The sequence below is a fragment of the Megascapheus bottae genome, unplaced genomic scaffold (assembly GCF_031878675.1).
Source record: "Megascapheus bottae isolate mThoBot1 unplaced genomic scaffold, mThoBot2.hap1 HAP1_SCAFFOLD_41, whole genome shotgun sequence".
In the NCBI taxonomy this organism is placed as follows: Eukaryota; Metazoa; Chordata; class Mammalia; order Rodentia; family Geomyidae; genus Megascapheus; species Megascapheus bottae.
The window spans coordinates 4579433-4603921 of NW_028327585.1; positions in this window are offsets into that span (position 1 = coordinate 4579433).

Consider the following 24489-nt stretch of genomic DNA (forward strand, 5'->3'; position numbering starts at 1 on the left):
CCAATGTCATTCTTTAAAGAAATAGAAGAGGCCATTTAAAATTTCATATGGAATACTAATACACCCCGTAAGCAAAAACACTCCGTAGCAGAAAGAACAGCGCTGGAGGAATTTCAATTCCAAACTTTAGACTATTACAGAGCTATAATTCTCAAAACAGCTTGGTACTGGCACAAGAACAGGCCTGAAGACCAATGGAATAGAACTGTGGACCCAGATATTAAACCACAGACCTATGGCCACCTAATCTTTGACAAGGGAGCCAAAAAAATAGAAAGGAAGAAAGATAGCCTCTTCAACATGTTGTGGTGGCAGAACTGGTTAAGCACCAGCAGAAAACTAAAGTTGGATCCTTCTTTGTCACCTTGCACTAGAATTAACTCCAAATTGATCAAAGACCTGGAGGTAAAAGCTGACACATTGAAAAGTTTACAGGAAGGAATAGGAGATACACTAGGCCTCCTTGGCACAGGTCGAAACTTGCTTAATAAGGACCAAGAATCACAACAAATCAGAGAAAGGCTGGATAAGTGGGACTGCATTAAATTGCAGAGCTTTCATATGGCAACGGATATAGCTAGTAAACTAATCAGGAAGCCTACAGAGTGGGAGAAGATCTTCACCAACCAAACAACGGAAAAGGCCTCATATCTAAAATATATCAACAACTCAAAAACTTGAATCACTCCAAAACTAACCTCCAAAGTAACACCCATCCCATTAAAAAATGGGCCAAAGACTTAAAGAGAGTCTTCTCTGAAGAAGAAACAACAATGGCCTATAGACACATGAAGAAATGCTAAACATCTCTGGTCGTAAAAGAATTGCATATCAAAAGAACTCTAAGATTCCACCTCACTCCAGTTAGAATGGCCAGGATCAGGAAAACGAATGACAACAGATGCTCGAGGGGATGTGGCCAGAAGGGATCACTAGTACACTGTTGGTGGGAGTGCAAACTCGTTCAACCACTATGGAAAGCAGTGTGGCAGTGCCTCAAAAGGCTAAACATAGAACTCCCCTATGACCCAGCAATTCCACTACTTGGCATTTACCCAACAATCCAGAAACAAGGGCATACTAAACCCACTAGCACAACAATGGTCATTGAAGCGCTATTCACCATAGCAAAGATATGGAACCAACCCAGATGTCCCTCAGTTGATGACTGGATCAACAAGTTGTGGTATTTGAACACAATGGAATTCTATGCTGCTGTCAGAAAGAATGACATCACCCCATTTGTTAGGATATGGAAAGACTTAGAACAAATCATATTAAGTGAAGTAAGCCAGACTCAAAGGAACTTAGGCTCAGTGGTTTCCCTCATTCGTCATAATCAGTAGAAACCTTGGGCTCTACTAGCAGAGATTTGCAATAGAGCAAAAGGCCATATATAAGGCCATATAATGTGAAGCTAATTGAAAGGACCTCCAGGATATTGAAACAAAAGCCATATAATGAATGATTGTTGTCCTTAATGTACTATGTTGTCTCTCATCTCCTTTGCTGTCCCTTGGTTATCCCATATTGGTATAGTATCTCACTTTGTTATCTGATATATTGAATTTATTTGTATTTGGATATTTTAAATTTGATAGGGAAGGGGGGAAAACCAAGAAGGGTGGGGGGTGTGGGGTTGGAGGGAAATGGGTACCAAGACATGTGAAAGGGTATCAATGTATGTGAATTAATGCACCTTCTACCTGGCAAATATCATGTAACCCTTTTACTAATTAGAATAAAAAATGAAAAAAAAAGAAAGTTGTAGTGTATGGGGAGGATGATGGGGTCAAATACATTTCTTCTTAGAAATTTACCTCATCTGGTTGCCCTGGATTTTCCTGGCCTTCTTCTTAGAGAAAGGCCTGTTATACTGGATTTGTGGCTTGGCAAAGATCTAGCATGTACATCTTCCAGTAAGATATCCACAACTTCCATGCCTGAGACTCGAGTTTCCTGACCTTTGGCAACAGCACAGCAACATCTTTCTTCCTCTTGAGCCACAGACCAAGTGAGATGGCTTGAGCTGGTTGTTAGTTACAGTGGCTTGGTTACCAGGGTTCCATATTCTGTTCCATTGTGAGGGAGGCAGGGTCACCTTTCAGGGCCCAATGACCAAAGATCGTTGCTCACAGAAGACCTCACCAAAGACATACTGGAGGCTGAATCTCTCCTCCAATCTCACAATATACATGTGGATGTAGTAAACAGCACACCTTATTTGTCCATTCCCAATGTCTTCCACTAGGCCCAACAACCAGTCTGGTCTCAGGTTCAAGGAGCCTTTCTTAGGTAAGATCCAAACTTAAGGGTCAATATGCCCTCATACTTTACAAAACATTTGCTTCACAGTGCCTTCTCTGCCTGCATTTTGCCCCTTGTCGAATTTTTTTTGTTTTTGCTAGTCTTGGGACTTGACCTCAGAGTGTGAACATTGTTCTTGGGCTTTCTTTAGGCTTTAGCTGTCCCACCGAGCCACAGCACCACTTGCAGCGTTTTCTATGTATGTGGTAATGAGGAATCAAACCTGAGTCTTTTGCTTGGTACCCAAGGACTCTACCACCAGGTCAAACACACAGGGCATCTTTCACATATTTTTGACGTCAATCTACTAGCATATTATTAGGTTTCTGTATCCTAATCAATTTTTTCCTGATGATTAGCTTTGCTGTCATGTGTAAAAAATGCAAGAGGGAAAAACACAGGAAATTAGTGAAATTTAAAAAAAAGCATTACTCACATAGATAAGTGTTCATTCTTTGTAGGAGAAAGGATATTTTGATATGATGATGATGACTTTATAATTACTATGTCAGGGTTGAGTGTTTGGCATAGTGGTAGAGTGCTTGCCTAGCATCCATGTAGATCTGGGTTTGATTGTTCAGTATCACATAGATAGAAAATCTAGATGTGGCACTGTGGCTCAAGTGGCAGAGGGCTAGACTTGAGAAAACCCGAGGACAGTGCTCAGGCCCTGAATTCAAGCCCCAAGACTGGCAGAAAGTTAAAAGAAAATGAAAATGCTTTTTACGAGCTAATTCACTCACAGCATTGGCTTCTGAAATCTTCGCTTCTGCATCTTGTAAAATACCCCTTTCCCTCAACGTAGACAAGAAAAACAGATCCATCCCATGGTCCACTGTGCAGCCCCTGGTTGGGCTAAGAGCTAGTCGTGCAGCAACACATAAGTTTTATTCTAATACTTTCCAAACTTTGTACTCAAATATGCTACCTACTTACCAACTTAGGTCAGTTATCCTTATGCTATACCTTTTCTTCATGACTACCATATTCTTACACTCCTACGTTAATCCTCTTGTACCTCCCCTGACCTCTCTCATTCTTTTTTTCTATCTCTGGACCTCTGCTCGTCTTTCAACCCTTATACTGCACGGATCTACACTTGATGGCTGTTGAGCAATATTGTATATGTAGGTGGTTAATTATTCTCTAGGCTCAGAGGGACTTAAAGACAATAGAGATTGGATTGAGAGGCTTATTGTTTTGGGTATAAATCGCTTATCAGTGGTTGTATTAGACTGGTCTGTAAGTGCACAAAAAGAAAGAGTGATAATACCAATCAAAACTTGAGAACATCTAGTGTCTGCCAGCTACAGAGGTCTAGGTTGGTTATATCTAAATATCTATAATCGTATTTAGTAGTAATCTTGCTCCCATTTTCAAATGGGCAGAACAAGAAACTCAAGAAAAATGTCAAATCAAGAAACAACATCCCCCACCCAATGTAAACAGACAATGCAACAGTCACTGGCACACCTAGAGGAGAGTCTTCCAAGTGCTACACAAATGCAATTGATAAACATCATTAATGGAAAATGTGAAAATATAAAGAAAGAGATAATGGAGGAAGCCATAGCTGAACAAGAGGAAAGCAAAAAGAAGGTGATAATGAAAGAGAAGGAGCCATAAAAGAGGCCATAATAAAGGTTTTTCAAAGAAAGATGGATGAATTCATAGAATCCACAAATAAAAACGTGACCAAACTCCAGCAAATATCCAAAGAAAATAAAGCTACTGAGCTAACCACTCAAAAGGAAATCAAGGAGATAAAGAAATCCATACATGATCTAAAACAAGAGATGCAAGGCATCAAAAGTGAGCAATTAGAAGCAAGGGAGATCAAAAATAAAGTAGATAGCTTTGATAGCAGGTTAGACAATGCAGAGGAGAGAATTTCCGGGGCTGAAGATAATTTAGGTATTATACAGAAAGAACAGAAAATGAGTCAATCCAAATCTAGGAAATATGACAGATCGCTTCAGGAGGTCCAAGATACAAATAGGAAGCCTAATTTAAGGCTAGTTGGTATTGAGGAGGGCATGGATAAAGAGGTCAATGGTATTGGAAATACACTTCAGGGAATCATCTCAGAAAATTTCCCAAATATCCAGAAGGGCAGGCCCATCCAGATACAAAAAGCTTTTAGAACCCCAAACAGACCTGACCAGAAAAGAATATCCCACCGCCACATTGTGATCCGAACTGGATCAATAGAAACGAAAGGAAAGATCCTAAAGGCAGCCAGGGAAAAGGGATCAGTAACCTATAAAGGCAAACCAATCAGAATAACCCCAGATTTCTCAGCAGAGACCATGCAAGCACGAAGTGACTGGATGCATATATGTTATGCCCTTAAATCAAATAACTACCAACCAAGAATATTGTAGCCAGCTAAGCTCTCATTCATAAATGAGGGAACAATAAAAACATTCCATTCCAGGGAAAAGCTGCAACAATATGTCGAAACAAAACCAACACTACAGAGAATTCTCAAAGATGCTCTATACATAGAAAACCAAAATAAATGCAATATAGGGAAAGAAATGGCACCTAAACAGCATACCATCTAAGGACCACAAGAACTGTCAAGACACAGGCCCTACTAAAAGCTTTTAAATATGGTAGGAACTAATAAATATCGCTCAATCCTGACTCTCAATATCAATGGACTTAACTCTCCAATTAAACGGCATAGGCTGTCTAGTTGGATCAAAAAGCAAGAGCCATCGTTCTGCTGTCTTCAAGAGACACATCTTACCCAAAAACAATCATCTTTTGAAAGTGAGAGGTTGGAATAAACTCTATCAAGCTAACTGCCCCCATAAACAGGCTGGAGTTGCCATCCTCATATCAGATACAATAGACTTCAAACTAAAATTAGTAAGAAAAGACAAAGAAGGTGACTACATACTACTAAAGGAATCTTTCCTCCAGGAAGACATAACGATCCTAAATATTTACACACCCAATCCCGGAGCTCCAAACTTCATCAAGCAAACTTTACTTACACTGAAACCATACATACATCGAAATACAGTGATTGTTGGTGAGTTTAACACACCACTCTCACCTATGGACAGATCAACAAGGCAAAACTCAAGAGAGAAACCTTAGAACTGAACAACTATATAGACCAACTAGATCTAACAGACATCTGCAGAATATTCCACCCAGTAACAACACAATATATGTTTTTCTCAGCAGCACATGGAACATTTTCCATAATAGACCACATCTTAGGCCATAAAACAAACGTGGACAGATTCAGAAACACTGAAATTATTCCATGCACACTCGCAGACTATAAACGCATCAAATTGGAGCTGAACACACATCTCCAAAAACGAAAACCCTGTAACTCATGGAGACTGAACAACACATTGTTGAATCATAAACAATGGGTAATCGAAGAGATCAGAACAGATATCCAACTCTTTATGAAATTTAACTATTAGGAGCACACAAATATCAACTCCTTAGGGACACAACAAAGGCAGTACTCAGAGGAAAATTTATAGCGCTGAGTGCCTACAACAGCAAGTTGGAAAAATGGCAAACCAACTAGTTAATGTCTCACTTTAACCTCCTGGAAAAAGAGCAACAAACCAACCCTAAACCCATTAGGAGAAAGGAAATTATTAAAATCAAAGCAGAATTAAATTATTTGGAATTAAAACAACCTATAGAAAGAATCAACAAAACAAGGAGTTGGTTCTTTGAAATAATTAACAAAATTGACAAGCCCTTAGCAAATCTTACCAAAAAAACAAGAGAGCATATCGAAATAAACAAAATCGCAGATGAAAATGGTAATATCACGACAGAAATTACCAAGATCCAGAATATCATGAGGGAATACTTTTCAAACCTTTACGCCAACAAATTTGAGAATCTAGAAGAAATGGATGAATTCCTAGACAATATTAACATACCCACACTGAACCAAGAAGAGCTAACCCAACTCAACAGGCCTATTTCAAGCTCTGAAATAGAAATGGAAATTAGACAACTTCCACTTAAAAAGAGCCCAGGGCCAGATGGATTCACAGCTGAATTCTATAAGGTCTTCAAAGCAGAGCTCACACCAATACTCCTCAAGCTCTTCAACGAAATTGAAAATGAAAGTTCTTTACCAAACTCATTCTGTGAAGCCAGTATATCCCTCATTCCCAAACCAGACAGAGATTCATCAAAGAAAGAGAACTATAGACCCATTTCTTTGATGAACATCGATGCAAAACTTCTCAACAAAACACTGGGTCTTCATTCATGCTCGGCAAGAACTCTTTCACTAGGCTTAACTTATGGCCCCAGTGGGAAGGAAGTTTTCCATAAAATATGTAGGAAATATGTCCACTAAGGAAAAGCCATCAAAAATAGAAGAAAAATTATATACTTAGATAATGACACGCCAGTATTATGGCAGATCTCTGTAATTCTAGCTTCAAGAGTGGCCTATTTGGACCGGGAGTTGGCTGGCTGAAGTAAAGTGCTATCCTTGAGCAAGCCCTAGGACAGTGCTCTGGCCATGAGTTGAAGCCATAGGACATGCAAAAATAATAATCTAATGCCCGTGACTGGTGGCTCACCCTGGTAATCTTAGCTACCCTGGAGGATCGAGGTTCAAAGACGGCCCAGGCATAAAAATCTGTGAGAATCTTATTTCCAAATAATCCAGAAAATTCAAAATGACAATGTGCCTCAAGTGGTAGAGCTCTTGCCTTGAGCTGAAGAGCTTAAGGTAAACATCCAGGCCCAGAGTTCAAGCCCCATGAGTGAAAAAAAGAAAAAGAAAAAGAAAAAGAAAGCCCTTATCTAAGGCTGGAGTGCACACTAGTGGTAGTTTGCTTGCCTAGTATGCACAAAGCCCTGTGTTCAATTACTCTGTAACACTTACACCAAAAAAAAAAAAGCTGGAAATGATCTCAGAAGGTTGGGATCTGAGGATCACAGTTCAAAGCCAGGCCAGACACTAAAGTCCATGAAACTGTTACTTCCACTTAAGCACCAGAAAACCAGAAGTGACACTCTGGCTCAAGGTGTTTCAGGTTGTAGCCTTGAGCTGAAGAGCCCAGGGACACTGCCCAGGTGCACAATTAAAGTCTTACAACCAAAAGAGAGAGAGAGAGAGAGAGAGAGAGAGAGAGAGAGAGAGAGAGAGAGAGAGAGAGAGACAGAGACAGAGAGAGAGACAGAGAGAGAGAGACAGAGAGAGACAGAGAGAGAGACACAGAGACACAGAGAGAGACAGAGAGACAGAGACAGAGAGAGAGACAGAGAGAGAGAGAGACAGACAGGCAGACAGACAGAGACAGAGAGACAGAGACAGAGACATCAAACAGTCAGGCACTGCTGGCTGAAGCGTGTAATTCTAGCTACTGTGGAGGCTGAGATTGGAGGATCTTGGTTCAAAGCCCAAAGCCAGCCTGGACACATATGTTTGTGAGGCTTACATCACCAATTAACTACCAGAAACCAAAAATGGAGCTGTAGAGGAAGAGCGCTAGCCTTCAGCTAAAGAGCTCAGGGACAGTGTCCAGGCCCAAAGTCCAAGCACCATGATGAATCAATAATAAAACAAGAAGATAGCTAATAGTAATGATGAATAATTTGGGGCTGGGAGTTTGGCCTAGTGGTAGAGTGCTTGCCTAGCATGCACGAAGTCCTGGGTTCAATTCCTCAATACCACATACATAGAAAAATGCTGGAAGTGGTGCTGAGGCTGAAGTGGTAGAGCCCTAGCCTTGAGAAAATATAAGGACAGTGCTCAGTCCCTGAGTTCAAGCCCAGGACTGGCCAAATCAATAGTAGTAGAGCACTGGCATTGAACTGAAGATCTGAGGAACAGCCCAGGCACAGAGTTCAAGCACCGCAAACAACAACAACAAAATCTATGAAATGGCAGTGGTGGTTTTAAGCTAAGCAAAAATAGAGTAGAAACTGGTAAAATACATATTTGTGTGTAAGCAAAATAGCCAGACTTATGCATTAGAACAGGAGAGCAACTTGAAAAAAATTTTGTTTTCCATCTCACTAGGTCCTGTCTCTTAATTTATTCAAGTAAGTAAAATGCTGGGTTTTATAATCATGGCTCTGAGTATTAGAAAATCATAATATCTCTCATTAACCAACAAAGACCAGGAACTGGGGCTTCGTTCAAATGGCAGAGTATCAGGCAAGAGAAGAAAAAATTGAAGTAAGAACTTGAACTTCTTGATCCAGAACCTGCAGAGTAACAGAGCAGCAGCCTGGTGATGGTACCTCACACCTATAATCTGAGAATCAAAGTTTAAAGCCAGCCAAAGTACCCAGTTAACTGCCAGAAAAACCAGAAGTGGCACTGTGGCTCACAGATTAAAGCACTAGCCTTGAGCTGAAGAGCTCAGGGACAGTGCCCAGGCCCAGAGTTCAAGCCCCACAATTGACAAAAATCAAACAAGCAAACAAAACTCACAAAGAAGCCTGCAGACCACAGTGGTTCTCCTGAGTCTCTTCTCTATGAGGATCAGGAAACATTTCACTTTTTCTGTCTCTTCCCATCTCAACATTCATACTAAAATAAGACTGTGTTGAACGTTTCAATTTATAAAAATGTTTTTCATGAAACACCCTGAAATATTCATCGCTTATATCTCAATTGAAGATAGTTGATTTGGGGCTGCATTGGTAGAGTGCTAGCCTTGAGCAGAAAAGGTCAGGGATAGAGCTGAAGCACTCAGTTGAAGACCCAGTCCCAACACACAAAAGAAAATATGCACTTTATACATATTTTCTAATTTCTTAATGAATTTTTCAGTCTGTATAAATATAGGGTACATTCCTTGTTACTTAAGTAAGATTGCTCTTTTTTTTTCTTTTTGCCAGTCCTAGGGCTTGGACTCAGGGCCTAGACATTTTCATTGGACTGGCTTGCCCAAGGTGAGTGCTCTGCCTCTTGAGACACAGCGCCACTTCTAGCTCTTTTCTGAGAATGCGGTACAGGTGAATAGAACCTAGGTCTTCATGCATTCTAGGTGAGCACTCTACCATTAGGCTACATTCCCAGGCAGTGAGATTCCTCTTACAGTCATTGTATGTTCACAGAGTTCGATCTCACACACTGTAGGGCCCTGGTTGGCTTTGACCTGTGATCCTAAGCCCTGAGCCTCCTAAGTAGCTGAAATTAAGTTGTGAGCCAGCATGATGGCTTCCATTCTTTTTTCTACAAAAATATATGTAGTTATCTAAAATATATCTATAGGTGAAAAAAATGAATCTCTCCCAAACAAATCTTCAAAGAAACAACCATCCTATTAAAAGGTGGGCTAAAGACTTAAAAGAGTATTCTCTGAAGAAAAAATTAAAATGGGCTTTAGACACATGAAGAAATGCTCCATATCTCTAGCAATAAGGGAAATGAAAATCAAAACAACTTTGAGATTCCACCTGACTCCAGTCAGAATGGCCATTATCAAAAAATCTAATAAGAGATACTGGTGGGGAAGTGACCGGGGGGATCACACCTACACTGTTGGTGTGAGTGTTAACTCATTCAACCACTAGGGAAAGCAGTGTGGTGGTTCCTCAAAAGACTGAACATAGAGCTCCCCTATGATCCAGCAACTCCACTACTTGGCATCTACCCAATTGTCCAGAAAAAAGGGCATACTAAAGCCACTAGCAAAATGATGCTCATTGCAGCACTATTTACCATTGCAAAGATATGAAACCAACCCAGATGCCACTCAGTAGATGACTGAATCAAGAAGATGTGGTACTTATACACAATGGAATGCTATGCTGCCATCAGAAGGAATGACATCGCCCCATTTGTAAGGAAATGGAAAGACTTGGAAAAATTCATATTAAGTGAGAGCAAGCCAGACCCAAAGAAACATAAGCTCAATGGTTTCCCTCATTTGTAATAATTAGTTCACATGTAGGACTCTCCTAGCAGAGGATTACAATCACTCAAAAACCTAGGTATATAAGGTCATATAGGATGAGACTAAATGAAAGGATCTCTAGGATATGGGAACAAGAGCTATGTCTTGTGTCATCGTTGCTCTTAATCTTGTGTGATTTTTGTCCTTAACCTACTATGTTATTTCTCATCTCTTATTTTGCCCTTTGGTTAATGTCAGATTGTTACTGTATCTGATTTTTTCCTTGGCATATTGTATATATGTTTATTTGTTTATGTCAAATAGGAAAGGGAAGGGGGGAAACAAGATGATTGGGAAGGGGAGGGGAGAGGGAACTGGGGACAAAAACATGTGGAGTGGAATAAATGTGTGAGAAGTAATGCAGTCCACTACCTGTAAATGTAATCGTAACCCCTCTATACATTACCCTGAAAATAAAAAAGAGACTATAAAAGTATTTGTAGAAAATGAGGCTGGATGATGGAAACACCAGATGCCCTACTACAAAAAATGTGATATACGCGCGCACACACACACACACACATACACACACACACACACACACACACACACACACACACACAATGGAATGATACATAACCAACCGACAAGATAAAATAATGGCATTCTCGGGGAAGTGGATGAAAAGGAAAAAAATCATATTAAGTGAAGTAAGCCAAACTCAAAGGAACATAGGCCGAAGAGTCTCCCTCATTTGTCAAATTCAGTAGAAACCTTGGGCTCTGCTACCAGAGATTTACAATAGAACAGAATCTAGAGACATCGTGACAAATAGTATGACACTAAATGTAAGGACCTTCAAGATAAAGAAACAAAACTCATGTAATGAGTGATTGTTGTCCTTAATGAACTATGTGATCTCTTATCTCTTTTGCTATCCCTTGGATATATCATATTGTTACAATATTTCACCTTGTTTTCTGATATATTTCATATGTGCCTAATTGGTTATTTGAAATTGGATAGGGAAGGGGGGAAATGAACATGAGTGGGGGTAGGGGAAGGGAAATGGGGACCATATCATTACATGGGGTATCAAAGTTTGAGATGTAATGCAGCTTCTGTCTGGTGAATATAATGTAACCCTTCTATAAATTACAATAAAAATAAATACATAAAAACAAGATCTGCACAGAAATAAATAAAAATGGCATTTTTGGGGTAGTGGATGAAATTAGAGTGAATCCTGTTGAGTGAGATAAGTCAAGACCAAGGAACAAAAGGTACATGGTATCCTTAATATATGGATATTAGTTTCAAACAGTAGTAGAGCGATGATTGAATAGTTGATACCCAAAGTTCTGGACATAATTTTGGAGATATAAACATAACTACATAGACATAAAAATTTAGGATGGACTATACACTCTATAGACATGTGTTTTATTATAGATTAATCTGTACCTATGACATACAAAGACTCAGCTTAATTTTTACTATATTCTAAAATTTATGTGCCAGTGATTGTATAGCGATTCCCTTCTTGAATACTTGTTGGTTAAACATGACATTTGAAATATGATGTAAAATTCAATGTTAATAAATTTTTTTTAAAAAAGTGGCTAGAGGTAAATACCACTAATGTACTTGCTCTAAGTGGTACAGAAATTTTCTTAATGAATCAAGGAGTTTTATTACATCTTTATGCAATTATTTTAGTTCTGAGTGTTCTACACTCAATGCTACTTCTGGAAAGATGATATAGCTGACTGTGTAGATGGTATGAAGACATACTGGCCTAAACGTAGAATAAAGCATTGGTAAGTGGCTGTTAGCTGTCCAGATTCTACTGGAATATGTGGAATGAATTTATTAAGCACAATGCAGGCTCTTAGTCAGATCAGGATCAAGATTATGTGGTTCCATGAGATGAATGAGGAAAGATCAGAAAAATCTACTAAGGTATCCAGATATACTTTTGAAACTAAGGTATCTGGACTCCTTTTTTTTCTTTCTTGGTGGGGAGCTTGAACTTTGGACCTATGGAAGGTCTCTAAGTTCTTTTTCCTCAAGGCCAATGCTGTACCAGTTTTAGCCACAACTCCACTTAGTTTTTGGGTGGATAAGTGGAGAGAAGAATCTTACAGTTTTTTTTTTGTTTTCGTTTTCTTGTTTGCAAAGGCTTTGAATCACCTTCTCCCTGGCTAGTAGAATGACAATTATGACCCTCCAGCGCCTGGCTAGTAATTTTTTGAAAATTGGACTTTCTTCCAAATCATGTAACTGGTTCCTAACAAAGTTCTGAAGCCTGACTTAAATGTGACAGATTTTTGTCACTTGGAGACACTCTGTGCTGAACGTTAGAAATGTACCAGCTGAGTCACAGTGGCACATCCAGTTTTGGTTTTTGTGGTGCTGAGGAATGGAATCCAGGGTTTCATACATGCTAGGCAAGCTACATTTTCAGCCCAAGGTTTTATGTTTTGTTTTTTCAGTGTTGTTGCTTCTAAGGTACTGTATGATGTTCTTTCATTTTCTTTGCTTTTTACCTCTTTTCTTCTTTTTTCCCTTTAGTTTTATTCTCTGTAGTCACTCTGTTGAATTCGGGTACCCTGTGTCTTGTACATAGGTTTATGTGATTTGGGGAATGGAGAGGGTATAATAAAATGGTAAAAAAAAAAAAAAAGCGAAGGAAAAAGGGTGAACCAATTGAACAGTGATACTTGGAAGACACTAAACGGAAATGAACTGAACAATCTGGGTGGAGAGGGGGCTGAGGGTAGGAAAACAGAGAAAAATGAGGGAGGGGATAACAATTTTCTTAAGAAATGTGTTCATTACTTATGTAACCATATGCCAACTAAATATAGACTTAACAAAAAAAATTAACTTAAAAAATAATTTAGCCGGGTATGGTTTCTCACACTTGTAAATGTAGCTACTCAAGAGGCTGGGATCCAAGGATAGCAGTTCAAAGTCAGCCTGGGCACTGAAGTCCATGTGACTCTAATCTCCAATTAACCACCAGAAACCCAGAAATGGCCCTATGGCTCAAGGGATAGGGCAGTAGTCTTGAGCTGAAAAGCTCAGTGACAAAACCCAGGTGCAGAATTGCAGTCCCATGACTTGAATGATGAATGATACTAGCCAGGCTCTGTGCGCTCACACTTGGAATGCTATCTACACAGAATCAGGTTTGAATCCAGCCCAAACAAATTGCATGATATTCTGATTTACAGTTCATTACCAAAAATCTGGAAGTGGAGCTGTGGATCAAGTGGTAGAACACTAGCCTGAAGTAAAAAAAAAAAAACATTTAAGGACAGTTCCCAGGCCCTGGGTTCAAGTCCCAGGACTTGCATAAAACAAACAAAATGTGACGCTGAGTCCTCCATCATTTGGTGTTATAGTTCAATATTCTTGATATGCGTCTTAGAAATTAAGTCCCTAGCAAATACTCTGCCCTGAAATTCTGCTTCATAGCTGATTCTAGAATTTCAGCATCATTACTATCACCTTCCAGTTAGCATAGCAGTCTACTACTGAAAATTTGAAGAAAACTTTTGAGTAATCCTAATAAATCTGTGTATCATCTGCACACACATCAAATCAGCAGCAGCTATGTTCTACTATTATCTAAATGTATTTAATCTCTTCTTGAGTTAATGAGCCTTAAAGAGTAAAACATATGAAATAGTTATGAAACTAACAGTCACCATTCTTCTACCTAATATTGTCATATAAGTTTATAAATGCAAGGACTATTCTGAAGTGTGCAGAAGATAGCTTCTAATTATAATATTCTCATGAAGTGTTGTTTTTAGGAAACATGTTGCTTGCTTTGGAAAAGCAAAGGCAAGGAAAAATGATATAGGTAAGTTCCCTATTTATCACAAGGAAAATACTATTGGGTTTAGATCAACTTCATTCATTCCGTGCTGATGAAACAAATATTTGCAATTCCTGAGGCCAATTACTTCATTGTGATGCACAATCAGCCATCTTAGATCAATCATCCAAAAAAGGAAAGGAACAAATGAGAAGCAATTAAGGTTTCCAAAATGAACCAGGTGGTGGTGGCAGCTCACACTTGTAATTCTATCTACTCAAGGCATGAAATCCAAGGATCAGGATTAAGTCTGTCTGGGATGAAAATATTCCTGTCTGAAACATCATCTCTCTTATCACAGCCCAGCTGATATACTCTGCCCAACAGGTTCCAAACACCAAAGTCCATTTCCTATCTGAAATACTAGCAAACGTACTCACACATTATTTCCTCTTTAGGAGATAGTTGAAACATGTACCAGAAACATTTCCCTGGCTTCAGAGTGGAAGTGGAAATATATACTCACTAGAAGCCCATCTAGTAAATTACAGTCAATCATCTTTCCTCACATCTTGTTAGTTAAATTGAACAATGAGTGTTTGGATCAGAAGAGATGTGTATGAGCATACAAGTTGTAAAAGTACTGTAATCCTAGCTACTCAAGATAAGCTGAGACCTGAGGATTCCAGTTCAAAATCAGCCATGCAATAAATTCCATAAGATTTTTACCACTAATTAACCAGCAAAAAACGGAGCGTTGAATTGTGTTTAAAATGCCACAGGCCTAAGCTTTGCATAAAAGTGCTAAGGGGTAGCATACAGGATCCCATTCTCTCCACTCCTTTTTAACATAGTACTAGAATTCCTAGGCAGTGCAATAAGGCAAGAAGCAAGCATAAAGGGGATCCAAGTAGGGAAAGAGGAAATAAAACTATCCCTCTTTGCAGATGACATGATTCTGTATTTAAGGAATCCTATAGACTCTACTCCCAAGCTCCTTGAGCTGATTCAAAGCTTTGGAAGGGTAGCAGGCCATAAAATCAACCCTCACAAATCAACTGCCTTCCTTTACCCCAACAGTGAGAGGAACGAGGCAATAATCAGGAAAGAAACTCCTTTCACAATAGCCTCAAAGAAAATAAAGTACCTAGGAATTAGCTTAACTAAGAATGTAAAGGACCGTTTAGGTGAAAATTTTAATACCCTAAAAAAGGAAATTAAAGCAGAACTAAGGAAATGGAAAAAGTTCCCATGCTCCTGGATTGGAAGAATCAACATTGTGAAAATGAGAATCTTGCCAAGGGCTATCTACAAATTCAATGCAATACCCATCAACATCCCAATGTCATTCTTTAAAGAAATAGAAGAGGCAACTCAAAATTTCATATGGAATAATAAAAGACCCCGTATAGCAAAAAACACTTCTTAGCAGAAAGAACAGCGCTGGAGGAATTTCAATTCCAAACTTTAGACTCTATTACAGAGCTATAATTCTCAAAACAGCTTGGTACTGGCACAAGAACAGGCCTGAAGCCCAATGGAATGAAATTGCGGACCCAGATATTAAACCACAGACCTATGGCCACCTAATCTTTGACAAGGGAGCCAAAAAAATAGAATGGAAGAAAGATAGCCTCTTCAACAAGTTGTGCTGGCAGAACTGGTTAAGCAACTGAAGAAAACTAAAGTTGGATCCTTCTTTGTCAACTTGCACTAGAATTAACTCCAAATTTATCAAAGACCTGGAGGTAAAACTGAGAAACTGAAAAGTTTACTTTTCTATGTATGTGGTAATGAGGAATCATACCTGAGTCTTTTTGCGTGGTAGCCAAGGACTCTACCACTAGGTCAAACACACAGGGCATCTTGCACATATTTTTGACGTCAATCTACTAGGATATTATTAGGTTTCTGTATCCTAATCAATTTTTTCCTGATGATTAGCTTTGCTGTCATGTGTAAAAAATGCAAGAGGGAAAAACACAGAAGAATTAGTGAAATTTAAAAAAAAGCATTACACACATAGATAAGTGTTCATTCTTTGTAGGAGAAAGGATATTTTGATATGATGATGATGACTTTATAATTACTATGTCAGGGTTGAGAGTTTGGCATAGTGGTAGAGTGCTTGCCTAGCATCCATGAAGATCTGGGTTTGATTGCTCAGTATCACATAGATAGAAAATCTAGATGTAGCACTGTGGCTCAAGTGGCAGAGGGCTAGACTTGAGAAAACCCGAGGACAGTGCTCAGGCCCTGAATCCCAGCCCCAAGACTGGCAGAAAGATAAAAGAAAATAAAAATGCTGTTTACGAGCTAATTCACACACAGCATTGGCTTCTGAAATCTTCGCTTCTGCATCTTGAGAATTACCCCTTTCCCTCAACGTAGACAAGAAAAACAGATCCATCCCATGGTCCACTGTGCAGCCCCTGGTTGGCCTAAGAGCTAGTCGTGCAGCAACACATATGTTTTATTCTAATACTTTTCAAACTTTGTACTCAAATATGCTACCTACTTACCAACTTACCTCAGTTATCCTTATGCTATACCTTTTCTTCATGACTACAATATACTTACACTCCTACGTTAATCCTCTTGTACCTCCCCTGACCTCTCTCATCCTTTTTTCCTATCTCTGGACCTCTTCTCATCTTTCACCCTTATACTGCACGGATCTACACTTGATGGCTGTTGAGCAATATTGTATATGTAGGTGGTTAATTATTCTCTAGGCTCAGAGGGACTTAAAGACAATAGAGATTGGATTGAGAGGCTTATTGTTTTGGGTATAAATCGCTTATCAGTGGTTCTATTAGACTGGTCTGTAAGTGCACAAAAAAAGAGTGATAATACCAATCAAAACTTGTGAACATCTAGTGTCTGCCAGCTACAGAGGTCTAGGTTGGTTATATCTGAAAAACTATAATTGTATTTAGTAGTAATCTTGCTCCCATTTTCAAATGGGCAGAACAAGAAACTCAAGAAAAATGTCAAATCAAGAAACAACATCACCCACGCAATGTAAACAGACAATGCAACAGTCACTGGCACACCTAGAGGTGAGTCTTCCAAGTGCTACACAAATGCAATTGATAAACATCATAAATGGAAAATGAGAAAATATAAAGAAAGAGATAATGGAGGAAGCCATATCTGAACAAGAGGAAAGCAAAAACAAGGTGATAATGAAAGAGAAGAAACCATAAAGGAGGCCATAACAAAGGTTTTTCAAAGAAAGATGGATGAATTCATAGAATTCACAAGTAAAAACGTGACCAAACTCCAGCAAATGGCCAAAGAAAATAAAGCTACTGAGCTAACCACTCAAAAGGAAATCAAGGAGGTAAAGAAATCCATACATGATCTAAAACAAGAGATGCAAGGCATCAAAAGGGAGCAATTAGAAGCAAGGGAGATGAAAAATAAAGTAGAAAGCTTTGATAGCAGGTTAGACAATGCAGAGGAGATGATTTCCGGGGCTGAAGATAATTTAGGTATTATACAGAAAGAACAGAAAATGAGTCAATCCAAATCTAGAAATATGACAGATCGCTTCAGGAGGTCCAAGATACAATTAGGAAGCCTAATTTAAGGCTAGTTGGTATTGAGGAGGGCGTGGATAAAGAGGTCAATGGTATTGGAAATACACTTCAGGGAATCATCTCAGAAAATTTCCCAAATATCCAGAAGGGCAGGCCCATCCAGATACAAAAAGCTTTTAGAACCTCAAACAGACCTGACCAGAAAAGAACATCCCACCGCCACATTGTGATCCGAACTGGATCAATAGAAACGAAAGGAAAGATCCTAAAGGCAGCCAGGGTAAAGGGATCAGTAACCTATAAAGGCAAACCAATCAGAATAACCCCAGATTTCTCAGCAGAGACCATGCAAGCACGAAGTGACTGGAAGCATATATGTCATGCCCTTAAATCAAATAACTACCAACCAAGAATACTGTAGCCAGCTAAGCTCTCATTCATAACTGAGGGAACAATAAAAACATTCCATTCCAGGGAAAAGCTGCAACAATATGTCGAAACAAAACCAACTCTACAGAGAATTCTCAAAGATACTCTATACATAGAAAACCAAAATAAATGCAATATAGGGAAAGAAATGGCACCTAAACAGCATACCATCTAAGGACCACAAGAACTGTCAAGACACAGGCCCTACTAAAAGCTTTTAAAAATGGTAGGAACTAATAAATATCTCTCAATCCTAACTCTCAATATCAATGGACTTAACTCTCCAATTAAACGGCATAGGCTGTCTAGTTGGATCAAAAAGCAAGAGCCATCGTTCTGCTGTCTTCAAGAGACACATCTTACCCAAAAACAATCATCTTTTGAAAGTGAGAGGTTGGAATAAACTCTATCAAGCTAACTGCCCCCATGAACAGGCTGGAGTTGCCATGCTCATACCAGATACAATAGACTTCAAACTAAAATTAGTAAGAAAAGACAAAGAAGGTGACTACATACTACTAAAGGGATCTTTCCTCCAGCAAGACATAACGATCCTAAATATTTACACACCCAATCCCGGAGCTCCAAACTTCATCAAGCAAACTTTACTTACACTGAAACCATACATAGATCGAAATACAGTGATTGTTGGTGAGTTTAACACACCACTCTCCCCTATGGACAGATCAATAAGGCAAAAACTCAACAGAGAAACCTTAGAACTGAACAACTATATAGACCAACTAGATCTAACAGACATCTGCAGAATATTCCACACAGTAACAACACAATATACGTTTTTCTCAGCAGCACATGGAACATTTTCCAAAATAGACCACATCTTAGGCCATAAAACAAACCTGGACAGATTCAGAAACACTGAAATTATTCCATGCACACTCTCAGACCATAAAGGCATCAAATTGGAGCAGAACACACATCTCCACCAACGAAAACCCTGTAACTCATGGAGACTGAACAACACATTGTTGAATCAAAAGCAATGGGTAATCGAAGAGATCAGAACAGATATGCAACTGTTTATGAAATTTAACAATAAGGAGCACACAAATATCAACTCCTTAGGGACACAACAAAGGCAGTACTCAGAGGAAAATTTATAGCGCTGAGTGCCTACAACAGCAAGTTGGAAAAATGGCAAACCAACTAGTTAATGTCTCACTTTAACCTCCTGGAAAAAGAGCAACAAACCAACTCTAAACCCATTAGGAGAAAGCAAATTATTAAAATCAAAGCAGAATTAAATTATTTGGAATAAAAAAAACCTATAGAAAGAATCAACAAAACAAGGAGTTGGTTCTTTGAAAGAATTAACAAAATTGACAAGCCCTTAGCAAATCTTACCAAAAAAACAAGAGAGCATATCGAAATAAACAAAATCGCAGATGAAAATGGTAATATCACGACAGAAATTACCAAGATCCAGAATATCATGAGGGAATACTTTTCAAACCTTTACGCCAACAAATTTGAGAATCTAGAAGAAATGGATGAATTCCTAGACAAGATTAACATACCCACACTGAACCAAGAAGAGCTAACCCAACTCAACAGGCCTATTTCAAGCTCTGAATTAGAAATGGAAATTAGACAACTTCCACTTAAAAAGAGCCCAGGGCCAGATGGATTCACAGCTGAATTCTATAAGGTCCTCAAAGCAGAGCTCACACCAATACTCCTCAAGCTCTTCAACGAAATTGAAAATGAAAGTTCTTTACCAAACTCATTCTGTGAAGCCAGTATATCCCTCATCCCCAAACAAGACAGAGATTCATCAAAGAAAGAGAACTATAGACCCATTTCTTTGATGAACATCGATGCAAAACTTCGCAACAAAATACTGGAAGCATATATGTCATGCCCTTAAATCAAATAAATACCAACCAAGAATACTCAAATAAGCCAGACTCAAAGGAACTTAGGCTCAGTGGTTTCCCTCATTCGTCATAATCAGTGGAAACCTTGGGCTCTACTAGTAGAGATTTGCAATAGAGCAAAAGGCCATATATAAGGCCATATAATGTGAAGCTAATTGAAAGGACCTCCAGGATATTGAAACAAAAGCCATATAATGAATGATTGTTGTCCTTAATGTACTATGTTGTCTCTCATCTCCTTTGCTGTCCCTTGGTTTTCCAATATTGGTATAGTATCTCACTTTGTTATCTGATATATTGAATTTATTTGTATTTGGATATTTGAAATTTGATAGAGAAGGGGGGAAAACCAAGAAGGGTGCGGGAGGTGGGGTTGGAGGGAAATGGGTACCAAGACATGTGAAAGGGTATCAATGTATGTGAATTAATGCACCTTCTACCTGGCAAATATCATGTAACCCTTTTACTAATTAGAATAAAAAAATGAAAAAAAAGAAAGTTGTAGTGTGTGGGGAGGATGATGGGGGCAAATACATTTCTTCTTAGAAATTTACCTCATCTGGTTGCCCTGGATTTCCTGGCCTTCTTCTTAGAGAAAGGCCTGTTATACTGGATTTGTGGCTTGGCAAAGATCTAGCATGTACATCTTCGAGTAAGACATCCACAACTTCCACGCCTGAGACTCGAGTTTCCTGCCCTTTGACAACAGCACAGCAACATCTTTCTTCCTCCTGAGCCACAGGCCAAGTGAGCTGGCTTGAGCTGGTTGTTAGTTACAGTAGCTTGGTTACCAGGTTTCCATATTCTGTTCCATTGTGAGGGAGGCAGTGTCACCTTTCAGGGCTCAATGACCAAAGATCCTTGCTCACAGAAGACCTCACCAAAGGCATACTGGAGGCTGAATCTCTCCTCCAATCTCACAATATACATGTGGATGTAGTAAACAGCACACCTTCTTTGTCCATTCCCAATGTCTTCCACTAGGCCCAACTACCAGTCTGGTTTCAGGCTCAAGGAGCCTTTCTTAGGTAAGATCCAAACTTAAGGGTCAATATTGCCCTCATCCTTTACAAAACATTTGCTTCACAGTGCCTTCTCTGCCTGCATTTTGCCCCTTGTCGAATTTTTTTTTGCTAGTCTTAGGACTTGACCTCAGAGTGTGAACATTGTTCTTGGGCTTTCTTTAGGCTTTAGCTGTCCCACCGAGCCACAGCACCACTTGCAGCGTTTTCTATGTATGTGGTAATGAGGAATCAAACCTGGGTCTTTTTGCGTGTTAACCAAGGACTCTACCACTAGGTCAAACACACAGGGCATCTTGCACATATTTTTGACGTCAATCTACTAGGATATTATTAGGTTTCTGTATCCTAATCAATTTTTTCCTGATGATTAGCTTTGCTGTCATGTGTAAAAAATGCAAGAGGGAAAAACACAGAAGAATTAGTGAAATTTAAAAAAAAGCATTACACACATAGATAAGTGTTCATTCTTTGTAGGAGAAAGGATATTTTGATATGATGATGATGACTTTATAATTACTATGTCAGGGTTGAGAGTTTGGCATAGTGGTAGAGTGCTTGCCTAGCATCCATGAAGATCTGGGTTTGATTGCTCAATATCACATAGATAGAAAATCTAGATGTGGCACTGTGGCTCAAGTGGCAGAGGGCTAGACTTGAGAAAACCCGAGGACAGTGCTTAGGCCCTGAATTCCAGCCCCAAGACTGGCAGAAAGATAAAAGAAAATAAAAATGCTGTTTAAGAGCTAATTCACTCACAGCATTGGCTTCTGAAATCTTCGCTTCTGCATCTTGTGAAATACCCCTTTCCCTCAACGTAGACAAGAAAAACAGATCCATCCCATGGTCCACTGTGAGGCCACTGGTTGGGCTAAGACCTAGTCGTTCAGCAACACATAAGTTTTATTCTAATACTTTCCAAACTTTGTACTCAAATATGCTACCTACTTACCAACTTAGGTCAGTTATCCTTATGCTATACCTTTTCTTCATGACTACAATATTCTTACACTCCTACGTTAATCCTCTTGTACCTCCCCTGACCTCTCTCATTCTTTTTTTCTATCTCTGGACCTCTGCTTATCTTTCAACCCTTATACTGCACGGATCTACACTTCATGGCTGTTGAGCAATATTGTATATGTAGGTGGTTAATTATTCTCTAGGCTCAGAGGGACTTAAAGACAATAGAGATTGGATTGAGAGGCTTATTGTTTTGGGTATAAATCGCTTATCAGTGGTTCTATTAGACTGGTCTGTAAGTGCACAAAAAAAAGAGTGATAATACCAATCAAAACTTGTGAACATCTAGTGTCTGCCAGCTACAGAGGTCTAGGTTGGTTATATCTGAAAAACTATAATCGTATTGAGTATTAATCTTGCTCCCATTTTCAAATGGGCAGAACAAGAAACTCAAGAAAAATGTCAAATCAAGAAACAACATCCACCACCCAATGTAAACTGAGAGTGGAACAGTCACTGGCACACCTAGAGGAGAGTCTTCCAAGTGCTACACAAATGCAATTGATAAACATCATTAATGGAAAATGTGAAAATATAAAGAAAGAGATAATGGAGGAAGCCATAGCTGAACAAGAGGAAAGCAAACACAAGGTGATAATGAAAGAGAAGAAGCCATAAAGGGGGCAATAACAAAGGTTTTTCAAAGAAAGATGGATGAATTCATAGAATTCACAAGTAAAAACGTGACCAAACTCCAGCAAATGTCCAAAGAAAATAAAGCTACTGAGCTAAGCACTCAAAAGGAAATCAAGGAGATAAAGAAATACATACATGATCTAAAACAAGAGATGCAAGGCATCAAAAGGGAGCAATTAGAAGCAAGGGAGATGAAAAATAAAGTAGATAGCTTTGATAGCAGGTTAGACAATGCAGAGGAGAGGGTTTCCGGGGCTGAAGATAATTTATGTATTATACAGAAAGAACAGAAAATGAGTCAATCCAAATCTAGGAAATATGACAGAAGCTTCAGGAGGTCCAAGATACAATTAGGAAGCCTAATTTAAGGCTAGTTGGTATTGAGGAGGGCATGGATAAAGAGGTCAATGGTATTGGAAATACACTTCAGGGAATCATCTCAGAAAATTTCCCAAATATCCAGAAGGGCAGGCCCATCCAGATACAAAAAGCTTTTAGAACCCCAAACAGACCTGACCAGAAAAGAACATCCCACCGCCACATTGTGATCCGAACTGGATCAATAGAAACGAAAGGAAAGATCCTAAAGGCAGCCAGGGTAAAGGGATCAGTAACCTATAAAGGCAAACCAATCAGAATAACCCCAGATTTCTCAGCAGAGACCATGCAAGCACGAAGTGACTGGAAGCATATATGTCATGCCCTTAAATCAAATAACTACCAACCAAGAATACTGTAGCCAGCTAAGCTCTCATTCATAACTGAGGGAACAATAAAAACATTCCATTCCAGGGAAAAGCTGCAACAATATGTCGAAACAAAACCAACTCTACAGAGAATTCTCAAAGATACTCTATACATAGAAAACCAAAATAAATGCAATATAGGGAAAGAAATGGCACCTAAACAGCATACCATCTAAGGACCACAAGAACTGTCAAGACACAGGCCCTACTAAAAGCTTTTAAAAATGGTAGGAACTAATAAATATCTCTCAATCCTAACTCTCAATATCAATGGACTTAACTCTCCAATTAAACGGCATAGGCTGTCTAGTTGGATCAAAAAGCAAGAGCCATCGTTCTGCTGTCTTCAAGAGACACATCTTACCCAAAAACAATCATCTTTTGAAAGTGAGAGGTTGGAATAAACTCTATCAAGCTAACTGCCCCCATGAACAGGCTGGAGTTGCCATGCTCATACCAGATACAATAGACTTCAAACTAAAATTAGTAAGAAAAGACAAAGAAGGTTACTACATACTACTAAAGGGATCTTTCCTCCAGCAAGACATAACGATCCTAAATATTTACACACCCAATCCCGGAGCTCCAAACTTCATCAAGCAAACTTTACTTACACTGAAACCATACATAGATCGAAATACAGTGATTGTTGGTGAGTTTAACACACCACTCTCCCCTATGGACAGATCAATAAGGCAAAAACTCAACAGAGAAACCTTAGAACTGAACAACTATATAGACCAACTAGATCTAACAGACATCTGCAGAATATTCCACACAGTAACAACACAATATACGTTTTTCTCAGCAGCACATGGAACATTTTCCAAAATAGACCACATCTTAGGCCATAAAACAAACCTGGACAGATTCAGAAACACTGAAATTATTCCATGCACACTCTCAGACCATAAAGGCATCATTGGAGCAGAACACACATCTCCACCAACGAAAACCCTGTAACTCATGGAGACTGAACAACACATTGTTGAATCAAAAGCAATGGGTAATCGAAGAGATCAGAACAGATATCCAACTGTTTATGAAATTTAACAATAAGGAGCACACAAATATCAACTCCTTAGGGACACAACAAAGGCAGTACTCAGAGGAAAATTTATAGCGCTGAGTGCCTACAACAGCAAGTTGGAAAAATGGCAAACCAACTAGTTACTGTCTCACTTTAACCTCC